At 40.1% G+C, this 21368-nt stretch overlaps 1 long non-coding RNA gene across 1 annotated transcript in view; it reads right to left on the reverse strand.

The window, feature by feature from the left end:
* Positions 1-1390: 1390 nt before the first annotated feature.
* Positions 1391-21368, reverse strand: part of LOC116274909 — a 38266-nt gene continuing 18288 nt past the window's right edge. Inside the window, exons 2-3 of the long non-coding RNA XR_004183739.1 lie at positions 10346-10453; positions 1391-9752 (exon numbers count right to left, since the gene is read on the reverse strand). This is a non-coding gene — a long non-coding RNA (uncharacterized LOC116274909). The remainder of the gene's footprint in view (positions 9753-10345; positions 10454-21368) is intronic.

Here is a 21368-nt window from a genome sequence, read left to right on the forward strand (position 1 = left end):
TCTCTTTCTCCTGCCCTTCTGTCCTGGAGTAGGCCATAAAACCTACAAAAAATTTTCTGACCTTCTCCTGAAGTAGGTCATAACAAGCTCATGTGAAAGGTGCCCACTCTATACCCACAGAAAAGGAACATTCTCATTTCTGAAGACACAGAAACACAAGGGAGAATCTAAACAAACAGGCCTTTCTACGTTCCCCCCAGTTTATTACCATTAGATCATACCTCCTTTGTCCAATCACATTTCTCCACAACAATCGACTCCTTCATCAAACTTACCATAAAAATATACAGACTTCTTTGTCTGAAGCCTCCTGTATTGTATAAAACATATTAAATAAAACTGTATGGTTTTCTCTTGTTAATCTATATTATAGTGCCTCAGCCTTGAACCTAGTGATAAGTGAGGAAAAGAAATCTTTCATCCCCTACAACTGTTTCCAGCTTTTATCATTACAAACAATGTTATAATAAGCATCCTTGCATACCGATTTTTGAGTACCTTCTTAATAACTTTAATTTTTAAAAATGGTACCCAATAATTTGATACATCTTTTTGAAGGAAACATTTTGGCATAACTGAAAAAAGAAAAAAAAGACAACTTTCAATTATTTAAAAGTTACTAAGTATGTCAAAGTAATTCAAGGATAGTCTTCAGCAAATAGTGCTGGGGAGAAAATGGATGTCTATGTACAAATAAATGAACCTCAATCTTCACTTTACCCTATAAAATAATTATCTCAAAATGAGTTCTAGATCTAAATTCTAGAATACTATAAAATTCTACAAGACAACATGACAAAATCTTTATGACTTTGGAATAAGCAGATTTCTTTGGTAGAATGCAAAACATGCAAACCATTTTAAAAATTGATAAATTGAATTTTATCAAAATTAAAAATGTCTCCCCTTCAAAAGACACCACTAAAAAAATAAAAGGCAAACCACAGACCAGGAAAAATACTAGCAGAAGATAAGTTCAATAAAGGAGATCAAGAATATGTAAAGAATTCTTATAACACAATAAGAAGATAATCTGTTAAAAATAAATGGTCAAATAATTTGAAGAGAAGGTCTCCAAAGATGTGGAGACCTTTGGTAAAAGGTCACCAAAGATGTGTAAATGACTTATAAGCCCATTAAAGATGCTCAACATCATAGTCATTAGGGAAATGAGAAGTGAAATCATAATGAAATACCACTACAAATCCACTAGGATAGCTAAAAGAAGAAATATTACCGTATTAGTCCATTCTCACACTGCTATAAAGATACTACCTGAGACTGGGTAGTTTATAAAGGAAAGAGGTTTAATTGACTCACAGTTCTACGTGGCAGGGGAGGCCTCAGGAAGCTTACAGTCACAGTAGAAAGTGAAGGAGAAGCAAGGTACATCTTACATGGTGGCAGGAGAGGGAGCGTGTACAGGGGACTTTACCACTTTTAAATCATCTCTCACTAACACAAGAACGGCATGGGGGAAATGGCCCCCCACGATCCAATCACTCCTACCAGGTCCCTCCCTCAACACATGAGATGAGATTTGGGTGGGGACACAGAGCCAAACCATATCAATTACCATACAAAGTGTCACTGAAACTGGGGTGTGGGAACTCCCACACTTTTCTGGTGGACATGTGAAATGTTCAGCCACTTTGGCAAAGAGTTTGACAGTCCTGTCGAAAGTCAAACATATACTTACAACTTAGCATTCCCATTCCCAGGTATTTATCCAAGTGAAATGAAAATTTACGTCTGTGCAACAACTTGTACTTGAATGTTCATAGCAGCATTATTCATAATAGCCAAATATCCATCAACTGGTGAATAGATAAACAAATTGTAATATGATGAACTACTACTCAATAATAAAAAGGAATGAACTACTGATACATGCAACGACATGCAGAATCTCAAAGGAATTATGCTCAGTGAAAAAAGCCAGATGTAAGAACACATATCCTATGATTTCATTTATATGAAGTTCTACAAAAGGCAGAATTATAGTGAGAGTAAGCAGATCAGTGCTTCAAAGGGATGAGAACTGGCTGTAAAGGGATGAGGGACTTTCCTAGAGTGATGGAAATAGTCTATAGTTTGATGTGGCGATAGTGTATATGTTTCAAAACTCATCAAATTGTATACTTAAAACTGGTGAATTGTATTGAATGTAAATTATGCCTTAATTTAAATAAATCATGGAATTATAAACTATAATGTTTGCAAGAGATAGCCTTACCCCAGTCCTAAACTTCATCCCATCCATCATCTTGCAAGGAGAACCCCATTTTTTTGGTAAAAACAATTTTTAAAATTGTTCTGATCCATCAAACAAAAATGTTGTCCACATCAACAGGCTGTTTCAAATTGATCACAGGAAAGAGATTTGTTTCTTCCCAGCCTTGCCCAGGATAAAGTTTTGTCTTTGATTCTTAATCTGCCAAATATCTAAAAGCAGACTAAAAATTTGTCAATGCTCCAAATATTTAGAACAACTTAAATGTTTGGTAAAACATGGAGTGAATAGCTGAACATTTGATTGAGTTTTTCATTTTTCATCCAGGTGTTCAGATGCAAAATGAACATAAGAACAATGAAGTGGATGGGCAGATTTCCAAGGCAGCTGGAAGTAAATGGGACAACTGTATGACCTAAAGATGTAAATCCAAAATTTCACATTCAAAGCAAGTCAGGAGGTAAAACTACACCACGGAGACGTGAGGGAGATTGTCAATAAGACTTTCATGCCTCAGAATTTGATGATGATGGTGATGATGGTGATGATGAGGGTGATTGATAACAATTGCAGCAGCAATTATTTCTTGAGTGCTTACTAAGTATCAGGCTCTGTATTGAGCCATTTACATACATTATCTTATTTATTCTTCACAATAGCCACGTGAATGAAGTACTGTTGATAGCCCTGCTTGACTGTGGAGAAAACTGAAATGTAATGAGTTCAGGAATCCTCCCCAATTTTGCACAAGTAGTAAATGTTGGACAAAAGGATCTAATCCTAGAAAACGATTCAGAGAGAAACACAGAGTGCAAGGGGAACAGAACATGAACTAAGTTTGTTGAAAGCAGCAGATTGGAGAGTTGGGGCAGACACACGAGGCCCACAGCTGAGGGGAGGCAACAGTGTTGAGGTAGGGTGAAGGGAGCAACATGATAGCCACAGAAATCATTAGAGAACCATAGTAGATCCAACTTTTGTGGCCAAAAGTACTTCAGTTTCCACTATTCTGTTAAGGGATGTTAGAAAGCACTTTATTTTCGTCTAAAATAGACTAACAGGAAAAGTATTCCAGTTTTCCCTTATCTCATTATAAGCTTTAAGATGATTATTTTCTTCCTCATAACTTCTGTCAAAACTTAATTTTGTCCTAGAGGGTCTCTCTCCCACAAAATCTGGACCCATGGCAGGATGAAGTCCTCTTGTCCTGCCACTCTGTGCGGGGAGCAGTGTCTCTGAGGTGCCAAGACCAGAAGATGCCATTTTGGTCCTATAGACAAAACCAAGAAGTTTGAATGGATCAACATTTTCTAATTAAGTCCTGATTCATTGATTTAAGTATTTAAAAATTAGTCAAGTTTTGTGTCATTCTGTCAATCTAAAATGGCTTTGTTCTTTTTCTGGGAAAACAACTCTTTAAAAATTGTAAGATCTCACGTTTATTGAGCATTTACCATGTAGCACATAATTTGCCTAGCACTTCATATGCATTGTCACATATGAGTTTCATGATACTATTATCCTAAATTTGCAGGCACCGAAACCGAGAGTAAAAAAAAATTTCAAGGGACCCATGGTAAAGGCATGGCTGAAGCCAGCAACTCTCTGACTCCAAAGCCCTTGCTCTTCACCTCTTCTCCTTCCTGACTTTTCCTTTGGAACCAGACTGAGGCGAGTTAGATGGTTAAAAGACCCAAGTTTCTGGCCTGCCTGTGTGTCTTTGTGAGTAGAAACCTGAGCCTCACAGAAGCTGGCTATGTATCTTACCAATGGAGGACTCAAGGATGTTTGCAAGCACAGCTTTCTTCCGGGAGTGGTCATCACACAGCAGCCCAACGCACCAGGTTGCCCCCTCTTGCATTATTTATGGGTGTTCATAGAGGATTCAATAATTGCAACATGTGCTACGGGAGTGTTGCAATGCATTGGCAACAAGTTCTTAGCTTTTAGTTAAGACAGTCAATTCCAAGGAGTTTTCATGGAGCTAGTCAAGATAGAAAGGCAATGACTAAGGTCAAAACCAACAGTGGACTCAGGAAGAAATGGTGGTACTGCTCTTGACAGATGGCTGTTGCCTTTTACCTAGGTACTTCCCATACCACTGGGATTGTTGGCTTATTTTTTAAAAGATATTAAAAATATAACAAGGAGGAGAAGGACCTAAAAGGAAAGGATTTCTCTAAGAACTATCTCCAACTTTATTTTATTGTAGGAAGCATTGTTAGTAATCCATGCTGTAAGGAAATCAGGAGAGTAGTTACTGCTGGGAGGGGTCCCAACTGGACCGAAGCACAGTTGCACACCTAGGTGCACTAATATTCTGTCTCCTAACCTGGGTGCTAGTTACACACACAGGTATGTTCAGTTTGAAACTTCATGGAGCTGTATACCTATGATATATACATTTGTCTGTATGTATATTACGCCTCCATAAAAAGTAAAAGAAGAAACATTGCAGACGAAGATGACCAATTAAGAACTTCACCCTCTTTAAATCTGGAGCACAAAACTTGGCAAGAAGCGTAAGTTAAAACTTACCTGTGATGCAGACCCAGGTATCTATGGCTCTGCTAAAGACCTCAGCAATGGTCACTGTCATGGGTTCCTTTTGGTGACCCCCTGTGAGCAGATCTCTCTTTAAGGCTTTGGACACCTCCAGTGGAGAAAGAGGAAAGGAGGCAGAGCAGAGGTCAATTCACTCTGACTCCGACCTCCCACAGAGACCAGACTGTTGGTTCCTGCTCATTTGCCACACTTCATATCTGATTTTAGTGACTGTCAGCACTAACATACCTATCACAGATGCCTGCCTGGCCTAACAGAAAAGACTAGATGGTTGTCTGCCCTCAGCAGAGGGATTCCCAAGAGGCAGCTCATACCACATGCACAAGTCTTCTTAAGCTCAGGATCTCCTGAGTTTTAGTTAGAGAAAGTCTAGGAATAGGGTATATTTATGAATTTATTTTGTAGTAGTTATAAATAAGTACCCTATGTTAAATTAAGTTTAGCCTAAAGCTACCCCCTTACATATTTTAAGTTTGGCCTAAAGATTTCCAGATAGTGAACTGAAACCTAACTGGATGTATAAACAGACTATAAACGACTTTCGTACAAATCATTGAGTTTCAGCCAATCACATGTGGCCAAGTGTTCAAACCACATTCAAACAAGACAAACACCCGGCTATAACCAATCCAGCTGTTTCGGTACCTTGTTTCCATTTTCTGTCTGTCACTTTTCTTTTTCTGTCCATAAATTTTCTTAGACCATGTGGCAGTGCTGGAGTCTCTCTGAACCTGTTCTAGTTTGGGGGCTGCACAATTCACAAATTGTTCTTTGTTCAATTAAACTCTGTCATATCAAATTTGTCTAAGGTTTTTCTTCTAACACCTAAAAATTGTTTCCAAAGAGAAAAAATATTTTTTTCTTCCTCAAATCTCAGGTTCACCAAACTCCTCACAAATTTATATCAGACAAGATGCTTTGTGCTGGAAAGAAACAGGTTGACACTCAGTGAGACACAGGAAAAGTCAACCAGCACACTCCCTACTTCCAAGAATGTAAGTGGTGAAGGGGATGGAAGTGTTCTGGCAAATGAAACAAGATTCATCAGATATTGATCAATCAATATTGAAGCTGGAGCATAGGTACATGGGGATTTATAATACTCTTCTTTCTAACTTACATAGTTTTGAAATTTTCCGTGATTCTAGAAGTTTTAACAAGACGACAAGACATTTAAGGTGAGTGCCAGATGGCCAGTATGGGTGATTAAATCTAATACGATCAAATTCACAAATGAAGACAAATGTTCAGGTTATAAAAGAAACTGTCTTTTGATTGAGGAGGAGTCCTTCTCATTATCAACAGGGTTTGGCATTAAACAGGAAGTCCTAGAGGTGAGGGATTTTTCTCCTGTCAAGTGCTCATTTTGTAAAGCTATTCCACCTGGTGTAGTAGACAATACGTGGGCTTTGGAGTCAGGTTGACCTTGGTTTGAATACTAACTCCATTGTTTACTGGCTATATAATCTCAGAAGCAATATTTAACTTTCCAAAACTCAGTTTCCTCAACTCCAAAACACAGAATTGTGCCGTGAACTAAATGTGTTAAAGTGCTAAATACAGTGCCTAGATTATAGAGGGTGTTTACTTTTTAGCAATGTTGCATTAATATTACCAACATCATTGAAACAAAGACTATGCATATGGTATAAATTACATGGATGCTTAATCTGTTATTTTCCTGAGGTATTAGCATTCCCTTCCATGATCTCTGATAGTAGTAACATTTATCAGCTTAAGATTTACCAAGAATCTGTATGATTTTAGTGATTTGAGCCATTAAGCTAATTGGGTCATGTTGTAGAATTCTCTCTCTAGATCACATTCACTTTCTTTCAGCTGATATGTTGTAATGCCTAGAAGGTCATCTTTGACATCCTAATCACAAAGTTAAAGGCCTTTTCCTGTTTCTCCTGCTCTTTGATTCTTCTACAGCCAATGGGCTATTGGCCACTCTTCCTTCTTGAAATTATACTCTTTTATTTTCTGACAAGATGCGGTGTTGTCCTGGTTCTCTTCCCACCTCTTGACAGCCTGTTTCTTTTTCTTCATTAGCTCCTTCTTTACCTACCTTTTAAAAATGAGAAATTCTTTAGTTCAATCTTTGGCTCTGGCTTTCCTAGGATATACCCTCTCCTCTTACTTCCAACATCTCCTCCATGCAGATGACTCCTGAAACTCCACCCAAAACCTCACTGACAATCAAAACAACAAAGCAATGAACATTTTACTTGATCACTGAACCTTCACCAAAACCTCAACATCTAGATCTAAGTTTCTCATCTGAGCTCAAAACTGTGTTTCTCTACAGATTCCTCCATTATTCCAATCTTTTAGGACTGAAATCTCAACTTTATGTCTTCTCTTTCCTCTATGGAAATTATCTAAGTAGTGACCACTAGAGTTCGGATGTGGTTCGTTTGTCCCCACCAACCCTCATGATTAAATTTCATTCCCAGTGTAGCAGTGTTAGGAGGTGAGGCCTAATGAGAGGGGTTTGAGTCATAGGGGTGGATCCCTCATGAATAGATTAATGCCTTCCCTGGGGTTGGCGGTTCTGAGTGAGTTTTCATTCTATTAGTTTCCACAAGAGTTGGTTGTTAAAAAGGGACTGGCACCTTCTCTCTCCCTCTCACTTCCTCTTGCCATGTGATCTTTACAGGAGCTGGCTCCCCTTCACCTTTTGCCATGAGTGGAAACTTCTGAGAACTTCACCAGAAGACAACCAGAGTTTGGTGTCATGCTTCTTGTATAGCCTGCAAAACAGTGAGCTAAATAAACTCTTTCCCTTTATAAATTACCCAGCCTCAGGTATTTCTCTATAGCAACACAAAATAGACTGAGAGTGTGACCAAGTCTTGTTGATTCTTATTTCACAGTGCTTGGTGTATTCCTATTGACAACAAGCTAAATCAGACTCTTTTACCTTTCCTAGGATTGCTGCAAAGGCCCCTTAATGGTTTCCTCAATTTCAACATCAGTTACCTCCATTCTATACCTCACATCTATGTCAAACTACCCCTCCCCAAAACACTGTCAGACCATGCCACTCTGCTACTCAGAAGCCTTCCAGGACTCTTCATTGCTTACTGGATTGTATCTAAAACCTTCAGCTCAGAGTTCAAGAGCCTCCACAATGGGCCTCAATATACTTTTACTACCTCCCCTTCCCTCAACTTGTCTACATAAAATAACAACTCCAGATAAACTTATTTACTCATTCTCTTCCAAATATACTTTGATCCTTCCATTCATCTTTCTTTTTCTTAGACTACTTTCCCCACCAAAACTGCCTTCCTAACCTAATCCTAACTCCCAAATGGGACCAAGGTCAGATCTCACTTCTTTAGTAATGATGTTCCTCATTCCCTAAGTTGAACTAATCACTCCTTTCAAAAAATTTTCCACAATTATTATTCAGATAATACATTTGGTAATTAACCACTTACTGCCTACTGACATCTTTTCCATGATTGCTTGCCACTATTAAGTGCTTTATTGTTATTTGTTTTCATATTTGTAAATCTTGTATCTCCAACTTGATTGTTTACCTCTTCTTTTAAAAGGGGCAAGCCTATCCTCTTTGTATCTCACAAAGCATTTAAGAGTAACTTGTACCATGTATTAACTTTTTGTCCAAATAATTTTAGAAATGCTTACCTCCAATAGTTAGGACCTATTCAGAGTCATCACTGCATATTCTTTCAGTCAATATGTCTTCATGATGGTTCTCAGAGCTTTGAGAAAGCATGCATCTCTAAAATGTGTGGTATTCTGTCATGGTTTGTCCTGGATCCTTCCTCCTGGCTTCATGTACTACTTACTATATGGCAGATTTGGCCTTTAACTCTACCATTAAACCAACTGAATGTGATTTCTAAACATAGAGAGTAGACAACTAGATTAGTTATGCTGTAGTAATGTGAACTAAGAATTTTCTTCTCCCTACCCTACACAGATCTTACTCAATAAAATTGTTTTTTAAAATGTGGGCTTGATTACTCACTGTTATTTTCATCTAGTATTATTTTAAATATTCAAGTGTTTTGAAAAGAAATGAATGTGATATGTTCATTGAGCTATTTGTAAGAAGCTAGATATCTGCAAATTGTGAAATACAGACAACTAGCAATTATCCTCATACAGATCCAGGCTTTTCCTGATAACTAGTGATCTGTGGTCTGTTGCCAACCAGTTGTCTTCTTCCTCCAGCTCACACCCAACCTACTTTACCCAACCACACTGAAAATAAATGTTCACTTGGTCCAATCTACTAATATTAATCTAACACAGGCTGAAAAATAAATACCTTATGTGCCAATCTCCATTGATTTGCACCAGCTGCCTGGATTGCAGTGATGCAAAGAATTCTAAAGCTATATCCAGATTCATCAGGAAGGGCCTGTTTGTGAGTCTGCTATGAGCACAAGACAAGATGTGTTGGCACTTGAACCATGAATTTGCAATCTCCAGCCAAAGCAAAACTTACAATGTGGAGTTTCTTGCAGGGACCAAAGTAAAACTACCCCTTTGCCCTCTGAAGTTTCACTGAAAACTCAGCTGACAAAAAGAAGATTAATAGGAGAAAAGGCATACAAAATTTTATTGTAATGTGCATAGCATGGGGGATCACCAGAGAATGATAGAAGTGATATACCCTTTTCCATAGGGGAGGAAGGAGATGGGAAGTGTAGACATTTCTTTTAAGGAGCAGTAAGTCATTAGGGAAAAATAATGGACCTGGGAGGTGGGAGGCAGACATTATGGGAAGGTGAGGGGTGGAACTGCACAGGAACAAAGGTCATCTTGTTATGCAAATTGAGTCCCACAGGTAATCTCTTGGAGTTGCTCTCAGAAGAATAGATGAAAAGACTGTCTTGGCAGGGTGAAGATCCCCAGTCTCTTCTCTTCTCTTCTCAGGTGATTAATCTTTCCTGGTTATTTGATGATGTCCCTAAGGAAAGCATTTAAGATAATTGCATTTCTTTTGGAAAGAAGCTTTTTTGATCACATAAAGAAATTCTAGGAAGAGTCCCTTCTTGTGCTTAAGAGACAAGACAAAGGTAGAGGTAGCTTCTAGCTTTTTTGCAAAGTATTGGCTTTTCAGGCACCTATGCTCCTCAGCACATCACAGCATCAGCCTTTGGGACATCATTTTCTGGGCCCCAACATTCCCAAAAGCAAAGATTCTGTTTTATTCATCTCTACACATCTTCCTCTCTTCCCCTTGTACTGAGTCATGGCAGATACAGCCTGCCATGAAGTTGGCACCATTAGAGAAAGTATGGTTGCTTAGCTATATCTGTGCCTATAGTGAACGTGTGTACTCTTAGTCACACCCAGTATCTACTTCCACTTCTTATGGAAACAGTCCCCATCTTCATTTAGAAATCCATTCATCTCCTCTTTTCACTCTATGTGGTCCCAGGGAGATGACCATAACACAAGCTCATTGTGACATGTGATTCAGACCACCCAACATGATTATTACATTTTTCAATAACTGGCTTAGAAAGGACATTGAACCCTATAGGCACAATGAGATACCTTAGAGTTTTCTTCAGAGGTGTTTGTGAGGGAAACAATCACTCTTCTTGCTTGCCGGATTTGAAACTAAGAACTATTTTGCTGTCACATGGAGTGGAGACTTTTAAGCTTACCAAAAAAAAAAAAAATGATTAAGTCAAAATATGATAGCAATAGTTGTGATTAACCTAAGCCCCCAAATCTATCATTCCTGAAGCCCTGCATACCTTTTGTTAATAAATTCCCTTTTCTGCTTAAGCCTTTTTGAGTTTTCTGTCACTTATTATTGACACAGACTCCCTGAGACAAAGCTTTATAAGGACCTTCTTTGACTCCTATCAACTACAAAAACAATATCTAATAAAAAACATGAGAAACGGCTGTGTGGGAGGTATTTATGCTGATGTTAGGAAAGCTCATACCCCAGCAGTAGAAAACATAGCAATTCAAAAGCACATGTTCTGGGAAGTGACTGCTAGCTGGGTCTGTTTTTTGTTTTATATCATTGCTCTCTTCTATGAGTACCAATAATTGAGACTAGGTTATATACTTTATAAGTGCTTCAACAGCAGTGCAACTGGGCCAGGACGGGAAGTTTGGCAGCTGAGTCACCTGTCAGGATAGCGTGTTGCAGGAAATCTCCAAATCAAGGAGATATGCCTTCCCAAGAAGAGGTGGACCTGGACCAGGCAGCTGTGGAAAAAGTTGGTTTCTAGCCACAGGCTTTTTCTGTAGGCAAATTAAACCAGCCTAGGTTTCCAATCTAGGCACAGAACAGGCACTCCAGTCTCAGACACCTTGATCCTTTCCATAGAGGACAAAGAGGTAATGGGGAGAGGCGATAGCCTACTCATTCAAGAAGGTAGTTCTCAGGATGAAAGTTCATCACAAATGTGTGTGTCCTCTCAATTTTGGCAGCTTTGTTGCATGACTTGAATACTGGATCATGTCAGAACATTACCTAGAGGAATATGCCCACTGCTTAGTGAGTATCTTTGACATTATTAACCTTGAGTAACTTCAGGAAACAGTAGAGTCTTGGCCATAATGATTCTCTTCATCTTAGGTTGATATTTTTTCCAACTACAAATAGTAGCTTCCCGCTTCCCCAGATCAGACTCAGAGGGTGCCTTAAACGTCAATGCTGAAATACTCATTTCAGCTCCAGGAAAATAAGTCTGTTGTGTCTCAAAAGAATTGTTCTCTGAGGCAAAACTATCTTTTGCTGCAACGCCCCCACAAAAGCCTGCAGGAAAGGGTCACACAAGTATCTACAAAGGAAAGATCAGCAAAGATTTCCTTTCTTCTCTCTCCCTTTTTTTTCCCTTTAGCTCTGAGCTATGAACATGCTTAAAAGTCCAAGTGATGAGATCAATTCTGAATGGTCCTTTTTCTTCAGGATAAGTTCAAAGGTATCAAAAGTCAGCCTTTAAGGCTGAAGGAAAAATGCTTTCTACTTTGCCGCCAAAAAGTTTAAAGTCTGGGGGCTTCATAGAAATTCCAAGGTGAGAACCAGGAGGGAAGTCATAGATTGTTCCCCGAAATTGGAGGATATGGCTTTTTTTTTTTTTTTTTTTTTTTTTTTTTTTTTTGTAGGCAAATCAAATCCACACAGCTGTGCCTTTAGAACAATAGACACACCTAGATGATCACACCAGGATGCTAAGAAAATGTCCCCATGAGACAAACAGTGAGCATTCTGACATCATATACACTGATTGGCTTTTTAAATTCTGAGGCCTTTTCACACAGATTTTACCCAGATAAAAATGCAAGCATCTGAACCATATGCTTAAGTGTTTTCTCTGTACCGCTGGCTGGAGCAGCTGGCAAAACATGATGTCGGACTGCTAAAACTGTTCTGACAAAAGCACTTTAGTGGGGTCTGCAGGACAGGGTCTGAAAGATGTCAGAATTTTTAAAAGGTACTAATTGCTCAAAGGATGAAGCAATCTCTCTGAAAACTAACCCAGCATTTTAATAGAACCCAGAACAATACTGAGAGAATCTCAGAGGGAAAATCTGCTTGTTTTCTAACTCCTGCTGTTAAAGAGGAAAAACATAACCACTAAGGACAGGGCAATGTGGATGAATGTATTGGCTTTTCAGGCACCTATGAATCCTTCAAGAACTGTACCCAAAACTTTAGCAACTGAGCAAGAAACAAAAGAGCAGAAGCCTATTACCAAAGCACTGTTGGAAATAAGGCTCGTTGGCCTCTGTGCAAACCTCTGATGTCTGTCAGTTCAATCCTTCCAACAGCTCATGCAGAGGTCGGCCAGGAAGACGGTGAGGGGACTGTGGCCAAGGGATGTGGAAGAATGTCCTGTCCTCACAGTCAGGCCCATTAAGCCTCCAGGGAGAGCTCAAAACCCACAACAGATCTCTGACCCAGTTATTTGGCTCATGCAAACAATGGCCGTCTGATAGGAATTTATCAAACCTATGAAATCTTACATTACTAGGCAGTAAAACCAAGTAAGGACTAAAAAAACCAAATGCCATCTGAATCAGTCAGGACTTGGGGACATGGGTCCTCATCGTGATGTTTTACATAGCCACAGTGCGTTTCTACATCAGAGGAGCTCACAGATTCTGGGCTCCTGATAACCATTTCTCAATCCTGTGAATGTAAACCAAAACTAAAATTCTAAGTTCCTCAACCATCTGAATGGACCCATCTTCTCAGCCAGAGGCATTCCAAAATTAACCTAAAAAACTAGCTCAGGCATTCCAAAATTAACCTAAAAAACTAGCTCAGGCCATGATGGGGAGGGGGAGCTGGACATGCCTCATTATACCCTCCTTCTTGTTGGAATTCAAGCACAGCTGACCAGCTTTTAACATCAACACGGAGACCTTAAGATTGACAGAATAGACTTTTAAGCCTAATAAGAAACATTTACCATCTATTCTCTCTGAAGCCTGCTGCTGGAGGCTTCTTCTGCATGATAAAACCTTGGTCTTCATGACCCCTTTATAACCGAGACATTCTTTCTATAACCCAGACATTCCAGGTCCTTAGATAATAACTCTTTCAACCAATTGCCAATCAAAAAATCTTTGAATCTAGCCAGGCGTGGTGGCTCACACCTGTAATCCTAGCACTTTGGGAAGCCAAGGCAGGCAGGTTGCCTGAGCTCAGGAGTTCAAGGCGAGCCTGGGCAACACTATGAAACCCCATCTCTGTTAAAAATACAAAAAAAATTAGCCAGGTATGGTGGAGTGCACCTGTAGTCCCAGTTACCCAGGAGGCTGGAACAGGAGAATTACCTGAACCCAGGAGGTGGAGGTTGCAGTGAGCTGAGATTGTGCCACTGCACTCCAGCCTGGGTGACAGAGCAAGACTTTCTCAGAAAAAAAAAAAAATCTTTGAATCCATCTATGACTTGGAAATACCCCCCAACCTCAACTCCCAATCCCGCTGCCCTCCACTTCCAGTTCTCCCACCTTTCCAGATCAAAGCAATGTACATCTTACATGTATTCATTTGATGTCTTATATCTCCCTAAAATGTGTAAAACCAAGCTGCAGCCCAACCACCTTTGGACACATATTCTCAGGATCTCCTGGGGCTGTGTCACGCGGGCCATTGGTCACTTACATTTGGCTCAGAATAAATCTCCTCAAATATTTTATAGAGTTTGACAGGTTTTTTTTTTGACACCTATTTTATCAACAGAGTTAGGAACTTGAAGATGAATAAATAACTCAATATCTAACATACACAAATATATCACAGTAGGATCCTTGGCTCATGATCCCCATTGCCAATGGCATTTTCAATAAGAACAGATGAACTAAATCAAGCAAAGAAAGATGGTTCCAGGATAGCCATTCTATTCTCTAAATGAGCAATTAATATATTACTGCTGTCTGAAAAAATATGATCTAAATAAATAACAGCATAAAACATATCCCAGGTTATTCAGTATACACACAAAACACATTAGTCTCTGATGATACATTCAGAAATTGAGTATAAAATATTGTGTGGAAATGAGGACACTCTCATAGCAATGAAGAAGAATAATGGTTTTACAAAATACAGCAGTGAGCCCAGCATCCCATTACCCTCCCCTCAGTCCCCTTCCTCTCTGCCTTTTCCTTCCGCCTGAGACAGCAATGTACAACCGAGGGAGTCGCCTGAGATGACTAAACGGAGGGCATGACTTCTGCAGATTAATCACAGCTCTGTGGCCTACTGCTCCCTCAGAACTCAATCAGAACTCAGGAGACAGTCGCTCTCAGATGGTAATAGCCTCGTTACTGAGGTTATAAAGGCAGCAACATGTCTTCTCTGAAAGATAAAGCAGTATTATCCACATTTTATTCGGTAAATTTAATCCCTTTGAGCTTATTTACCATCTTGAAGATGGTGCTATTCTCTGTGAGCAGAAGTTTCAAAATGAGATTATGCTAATAACTCATCCTTGTGTTTCACTAGCTTAGCACACAGGGATGACTAGTGACATGGTATCTACACAGAGGATGCTCTCTCCTGTCTCCAGAATATGCTGGCATTCAGTCTTCTGCTTAGCTGGAATTTTTAGTTTTGGGGTCTTTTGATATTTGCTTAGGGAGTGAGGGAATATTATTATTACCTTGACATTACATACCTTGGAGGTTTTAGAACTTCTGGCTCATGTATCATTTATTGAGCACCTACTTCATACCAGACCCTGTGCTTAGTTCATGCACATGAATTATCCCAACAATTGTCTCTTGAGATGGATATCATATCTCTCCATTATGCAAACTGATATGTCAAGAAGTTAAGCTTCTTGTCCTAGCTAAAAGAAATAGTAATGATTTTTAAATTGGAAGCTAAATATGCATCTATTGACTATCTCAGAACCCCCTCCCCAGGACTGTAGCTTTGCCCAACCATCAGAACCAGGAAGAAGCTGCCACTGGGTCTGTGAACTGTAGCCACACAAACATGTCTGCAATATTCCTACCTACACAAAATGTGAATGTGTCAGCATTTGCCCAGCTTCTTAATAAGGTGCCTGCCATTCTTCCCAGTCACTGGGAGTCCAAGAACAGCAGGAGCATTTATTTCTTCCTCTGCATGTGAAAACCTACAACTCAACCTCAGTACATAACCCATGGCTAGTAAGGTGGACAAAAGAAGTACCTAGAGCCTACCAAAATAAGAAACATGCAAATGGTATGTGAACCATCCAGTGTTACCAGCTCTCCGGTCAACCCAGTGCTGACTTTCCTACTTGGCCTCTTGGGAAAGAGATAATGATCAAAGTAAACAATTTTACCACACGTTAGAAAGTTCTAGGTATGGGATAGTTAAATTCAGGGAGAATACAGCCATAAATTAATACATTTTTTTGATTATTTATGGACATATATGGTCCGGTTAATGCAGAGAATTAGAATATGAAAATAACCATATTGAAGAATATTAGTCCTCAATGTGAAGACAAGCTGATCTCATCACCACCTCTGGCCACCTACATTTCTCTTATTGCAGCTAATCAGTATGGCCCACCATAGTGGGAATAATTATGATTACATAACTATGTATCTGAAATTTTATCAGGTTAGAATCTGCTCAGCCTTTTCCCAAATCCATGTCTCCCAATTTTGCTATCCATGTGGTCCACAAGAAATCACTGTTCTTCCAAGAACTGGTACAGAGATAGTCAAAGGTCACCAAGGGTCACCAAGTCATACTGCAGTTCTCATACTTTTCCACCAGAATCTCTCGAGGGCAGAGGGAGCCAATACATCACTTGGAGGGTGAGTCTAAAGGCCTTCAACAAGTGAATGGCTTCTTCAAAGTTTCATGCTTAAAACTTGTGATAATCTTTCATTTTTGCCCATAAGTCCACATATTTCAATATAAAAATAATCTTTTATATTATGTACTTCGAGCTGAAGCTTTAAGAATGTATCCTATGAATCTAGTATTTCAAGTGCTGCCTTACATTTTGAGGGTAGAAATATGGAATCTAATGTCCTCAGTTCTTAAAAATCAGAGCAAAGAGTAGGAGAGAGAGGAAATGGATGAAAAGAAGCCATCTGGTCAACTGAATGGCAGAGCTAAATTTATTGTAAATTGATAATAAGAACAAACCCCAGCCTGCTCTATTTTAAAGAAGACTATGCAAATATCTGTGCATTGTCTCCCAGTTACACGGGCAGTATAAGCACCATTTCACAGCAAGGAGCACTTGTCACAGGACTACTGAATGGCTCATTTCCCAGGCAGGGCTGCTGGTCTGCAACCAGGAAGCTAACTCATGGGAATGTTTGTGCACTGACCCAGCCTGGAATTCCCCAGAGAACCTTCCCAGTCTCTCGTTCCCTCCTCAGCAGTGAGGTGAGGAGGTGAGCCTCCCCGTGGGGTTCTCAGGCACCATGTCTCAGCTGCCCTTAGCTTGACAGGCTAGTTTTCCCCCTCAATTGGAGTCTTCATAGGGAACGGGCCCCAAAGTGTAGTAGAAGTGGCTGCCATGGTGAGGTCCTATTACACACGCTTCGGGCTGTTGCCACCAGGCCTTATCTGGCCATCTGTGCATATCTGTGAGGACAGTTGCCATGGCACCAGGCTGTGGGCAGTGAGAGAGGTGCTGGAAGGGAATTCAGAGCCTAAATAACTCTGGGGTGAGTAACAGAAAGCGAGGAGGCAGAACAGGGAGGGGTAAGGAAGGTGCTAGAAGTTCTATGAGATCATGTCACAGGTAGTGCTGCTCCCTAAAGCTCTCTCAGAAAGAGCCACCAGTCTCCTTCCCTCACCAGACCTCCTTGGGCCATCATGGCTGCCTTGGGCTCTCAGCTGAGGCCACATGTTTGCCCTTGTCTTGTACCCTTCCATTTGCCATGGCCTCCAAGCCTGTCTTCCCCTCCAGCCTCACCAGTATACCACCCACCATATCCTCTCCTTTCTGCTTTCAAAACCTGCTCTAGGAATATTCTCTGGAGATCCTGAAAGATTCCTTAATGCACTCATCTTGGCTCTCATGTCTATACAAGGATAAAATAGATATATGTATATGTGTGTAAGGTGTTCTAGTTGCAAGCAGCAAGCCAGACCTGGAAATAAAAAATCAAAACAGAGTAAAACACTGAATCTAACAAGAATTAAGGGAAAAACAATGTCTACAGTTTTCAAGTAAAGGAGGAAAGAATCTGCATGGGAATGGAACCTCTGTTCCCTCCAGAATACTGGGGACCAAGGGTAGGGAAGGTTGCAATATCTTCTGGTATGAGGGAAAAAATCCAAAAAAAGGAAAGAGAGGCAACAGAAAAAGGAACAGAGAAAAAAGGAAAAAGGGAGCTAACTCAAGAGCAGGGGAAAGCAAGGTCACTTTATAGGCAGAGAGGCAATATTTTGAGTGATTTTTGGAACAAAAAAACCTTCAGACTTTGCCCACAACAGAATCTAAAGAGACTGAAAGTGCGACTTGAGTACAGAATAAACAACTGGGTTTTGAATGTTCTCCTCTGGGAGCTGGGCAGAGGAACTGGAGCTCGGAGCCCAGGATGGCGATGATGACTAATATTTATATGGTGCATACTATATGTAGACACTCTTCTCCGTGGATCCCATGTTTTAATTCCCTTAATGCTCACAGCAACTCTCTGAGAAGGCAATATGACTCTCCCCGACTATAGTTGTGAAACCTGGCCCCAGAGAGGGCAAACAGCTTGCCCAAGGTCACACAGCTAGTAAGTGGGGCACCGAGGATTTGAACACAGGTAGTCTGACCCTGAGCCCAGCCCTCTTTACCACTACCCAGTAGCATGCGTTCATAGTTATTCTCAGTAATCGTTTCCCAAAAGCAAAGTTACAAGTTTAATAAAAGAAAGAAATGGGTGCAGACAAATTTCAAGCAGGCTTTAGAAAAGCAACCTGTAAATGTGGGAGGGCTGGATAATTAATGATGCTCCACCACACAGGAGAATGAGCAGGAGTCTCAGAGAAATCCCTGGCTTAGAACCTCTGACTTTCCTTTGTTCTTCAGTTGGTTCTGATAATTGAGTAGGTAGAGGAAAGGTCTCCTAAGGGTATCATTGTCTCACAGCCCCACTGCTGCTTAAAAAGCCTCAGCCTTGAGTTTCTAAGTGTCCTTCAGTCTTCTTTAAAGACTTAAACTGGAGCCAGATGTGATAGCATGTGCCTGTAATCCCAGCTACTCAGGAGGCTGAGGCAGGAGGATCGCTTGAGCCCTGGAGTTCTGGGCTGTAGTGCACTATGTGGATTGACTGTCCACACTCAGTTTGGCATCAGTATGGTGACCTCCTGGGAGCAAGGGACCACCAGATTGCCTAAAGATGGCTGAAATGATCCAGGTCGAAAATGGAGCAGGTCAAAACTTCTGTGCTGATCAGTAACAGCATTGTGTCTGTGAATAACCACTGCACTCAAGCCTGGGCAACATAGCGAGACCCTGGTCTCTTAGTAAAACAAAACCCTCAAACTGGAGCTGGAGACGGAAAAAAAAAAAAAACCCCACTCTATTGTAACAACTTAAAGAGTTTTTGACTAAGGATAAAGCACTCAAGTAGAACAATATCAGGAATCATCCAGACACAAAATACACAAAATACACTGGGGTATTCTTCTTGGGCTTGCTGACATCACACCCTTTATGTATCTTTTCTTCTTCCCCCTGGCCTTGAGGAGAAATTGCTGGGAGAAAGTTGCCACCAGAATCTCTGGCCAAAGACCTATCTTTTTTCTATTCCACAGCAGTCTAGGGGTATAGCATTTGGCATCCTCAGCTTTTCATCATCTTTGAGGGGCCTTAGAAGCTACTGTGTACTTAGATTGCTTATTAAGTGTCTACAGCAGTTCTACAGATGTAAGTTCCTTGCTGGAAAAAAATTTTTTTCCTTATACTGAACCAAGCCTGTTGGTGTAAATGAAACCTCAGGAAAAAAAAAAAACAAAGAAAACACTCTTGTTCATTGTTATAGCTTTGCCTTTCTAGATGCTGCCATGTGACCAAGTCGGACAGGTGGGAATCACTAACCATCTATCTAAGAGAGGAGTGATAGGTATACTTCAGCCTCAGGTTTCAAACCTTGGATTTCAGAGTTTCTGTAAATGGAGAGAGGCATTGTTTCTGATGAGTGTCTCTGATAAACCCACTTGGGAGGAAATAAAATCTTGTTACATGACTGGCTTTCCTTTTTAGTTTTGCTTTTTCCCCTCCTCTTGGTAGCACTGATTCTGGGGGGAACATGCTGTTTTCACTGGGTGTTTATGAAGAAATATTTTGTGTTGTAAAATCAATTCAGTGAGGAGTGGTTCTCAACTGTGACATCAGGACTCACTGATGAGACTCAATATGTCATAGGGAGTATCACAAATAAGTCGTTACTCATCATAGAATACCAAGTTGTCAGAATGAGTTCCATTACAAAAGACAAACTACAGCTAACTCAATATTTTCACCATTTCAAAGTCATTCATAAACTCATGTATTCCAGTATGTTTTCTTAAATGACAGAAAAAGAGACAGAATTACAGCCAGTGAGTGGAATGATATACCCTCAAAATACAGCCATGGGCCACCTCACAACCATCAGGATGATTACAATAACAAGCAAAAAATACAAAAAACAACAAAGCAGAAAATAAAGTGAGAATATGGAGAAATTAGAAATGCCTGTGCACTGCTGGTGGGAATGTAAAATGCTATAGCCACTCTGAAAAGCAATATGGTGGCTCCTCAGAAAATTGAAAATAGAATCACCATATGATGTAGCAATTCCATTTCTGGGTATATACCCAAAAGAATTGAAAGCAAGGTCTTGAAGAAATATTTGAACACCCACATTTATAGCAGTATTATTCCGCGTAGCCGAATGGTGGAAGTAACCCAAATGTCCGCCAGTGGATGAATGAATAAACAAAATGTGGTACATATGTACAACAGAATATTATTCAGCCTTAAAAAAGGAGGAAATTCTGACACACACAACAATATGGATGAACCTTGAGGACGTGATGTTAAGTAAGATAAGCCAGTCATAAAAGGAAAAATACTGTATGAGAGTTACAGACAGAAAGCAGAGGGGTGGTTGATAATGTGAAGTTGTTGTTTAATGGGTACAGAGTTTCTGTTTTGCGAGATGAAAACAGTTCTGGAAACTGGCTACACAACAATATGAATGTATTTGACACTACTGCACTGTCAAAAATGGCTAATATGATCAACTTAATGCTATGTCCATTTTACCACAATTTTAGATGTTTGTAATTTTTCAAAAAAGAGAACTACAACCATGGGCCCATGGAGTGTTTTGCCTGTGAAGCATCACCCAGCACACATGCACGGGGGAAAAACTACTTTAGACAATGGAGTATTGGAAAGTTGCAGAGTATTGCTAAGACCATCTTTTCTTACCTTCCTTTTTCTTCACCTCCTTCCTCATAGTCTACGTAAATTTATCACCAAAGCCCGTTATTTGCAGAATCTTGCTGACTTACCCTTTCTTTTCTGCCAATGCAATCTCCATCTTCTCATACAATCTACATTCTAAATCATCTCCTTGAATCTAGTTTTCTCTTCCCCTCCAATTCTTTCCTATGCCACTCCCATTCAAGTGTTTCTAAAAGAGCCCTTATCCCATGTCTTTAGCTTGCCCAATAAGATATTCCATGAGCACAAATTCCTCTTTAATTACTGCATCGGGTCTAACCTCAATACCCTTTACGAGCAGACCCTGTTTTCTGTTGCTTTCTTCCATGGACTTTCATCCTAACTGGAACAGATTCTTCATCAGTCTCACCTCTGTGCCTCATGCTAAATCTTGCCATCTTGAAATACAGTAGATCCCTGATTTCCTGTATTTGAAAGCCACCTGTAAGGCCTATGGTCTGTCCTTATCTGTCACGAACCTAAGCCCTGCACCCTGGAGTGGAGGCATGAGTCACTCAGCTAGGAGGGAACCTGCCATCCTCTGCATCTCAACATTGTCTTGTGGTTCTCTGCTTGTCATTTCAGAGGCAAAAACTCTCTTTGTGTTTGACTGTGTTTTGTGGAAGAAATTATCACGATATTGGTGTAAT

The sequence above is a fragment of the Papio anubis genome, chromosome 5 (assembly GCF_008728515.1).
Source record: "Papio anubis isolate 15944 chromosome 5, Panubis1.0, whole genome shotgun sequence".
Taxonomy (NCBI): Eukaryota; Metazoa; Chordata; class Mammalia; order Primates; family Cercopithecidae; genus Papio; species Papio anubis.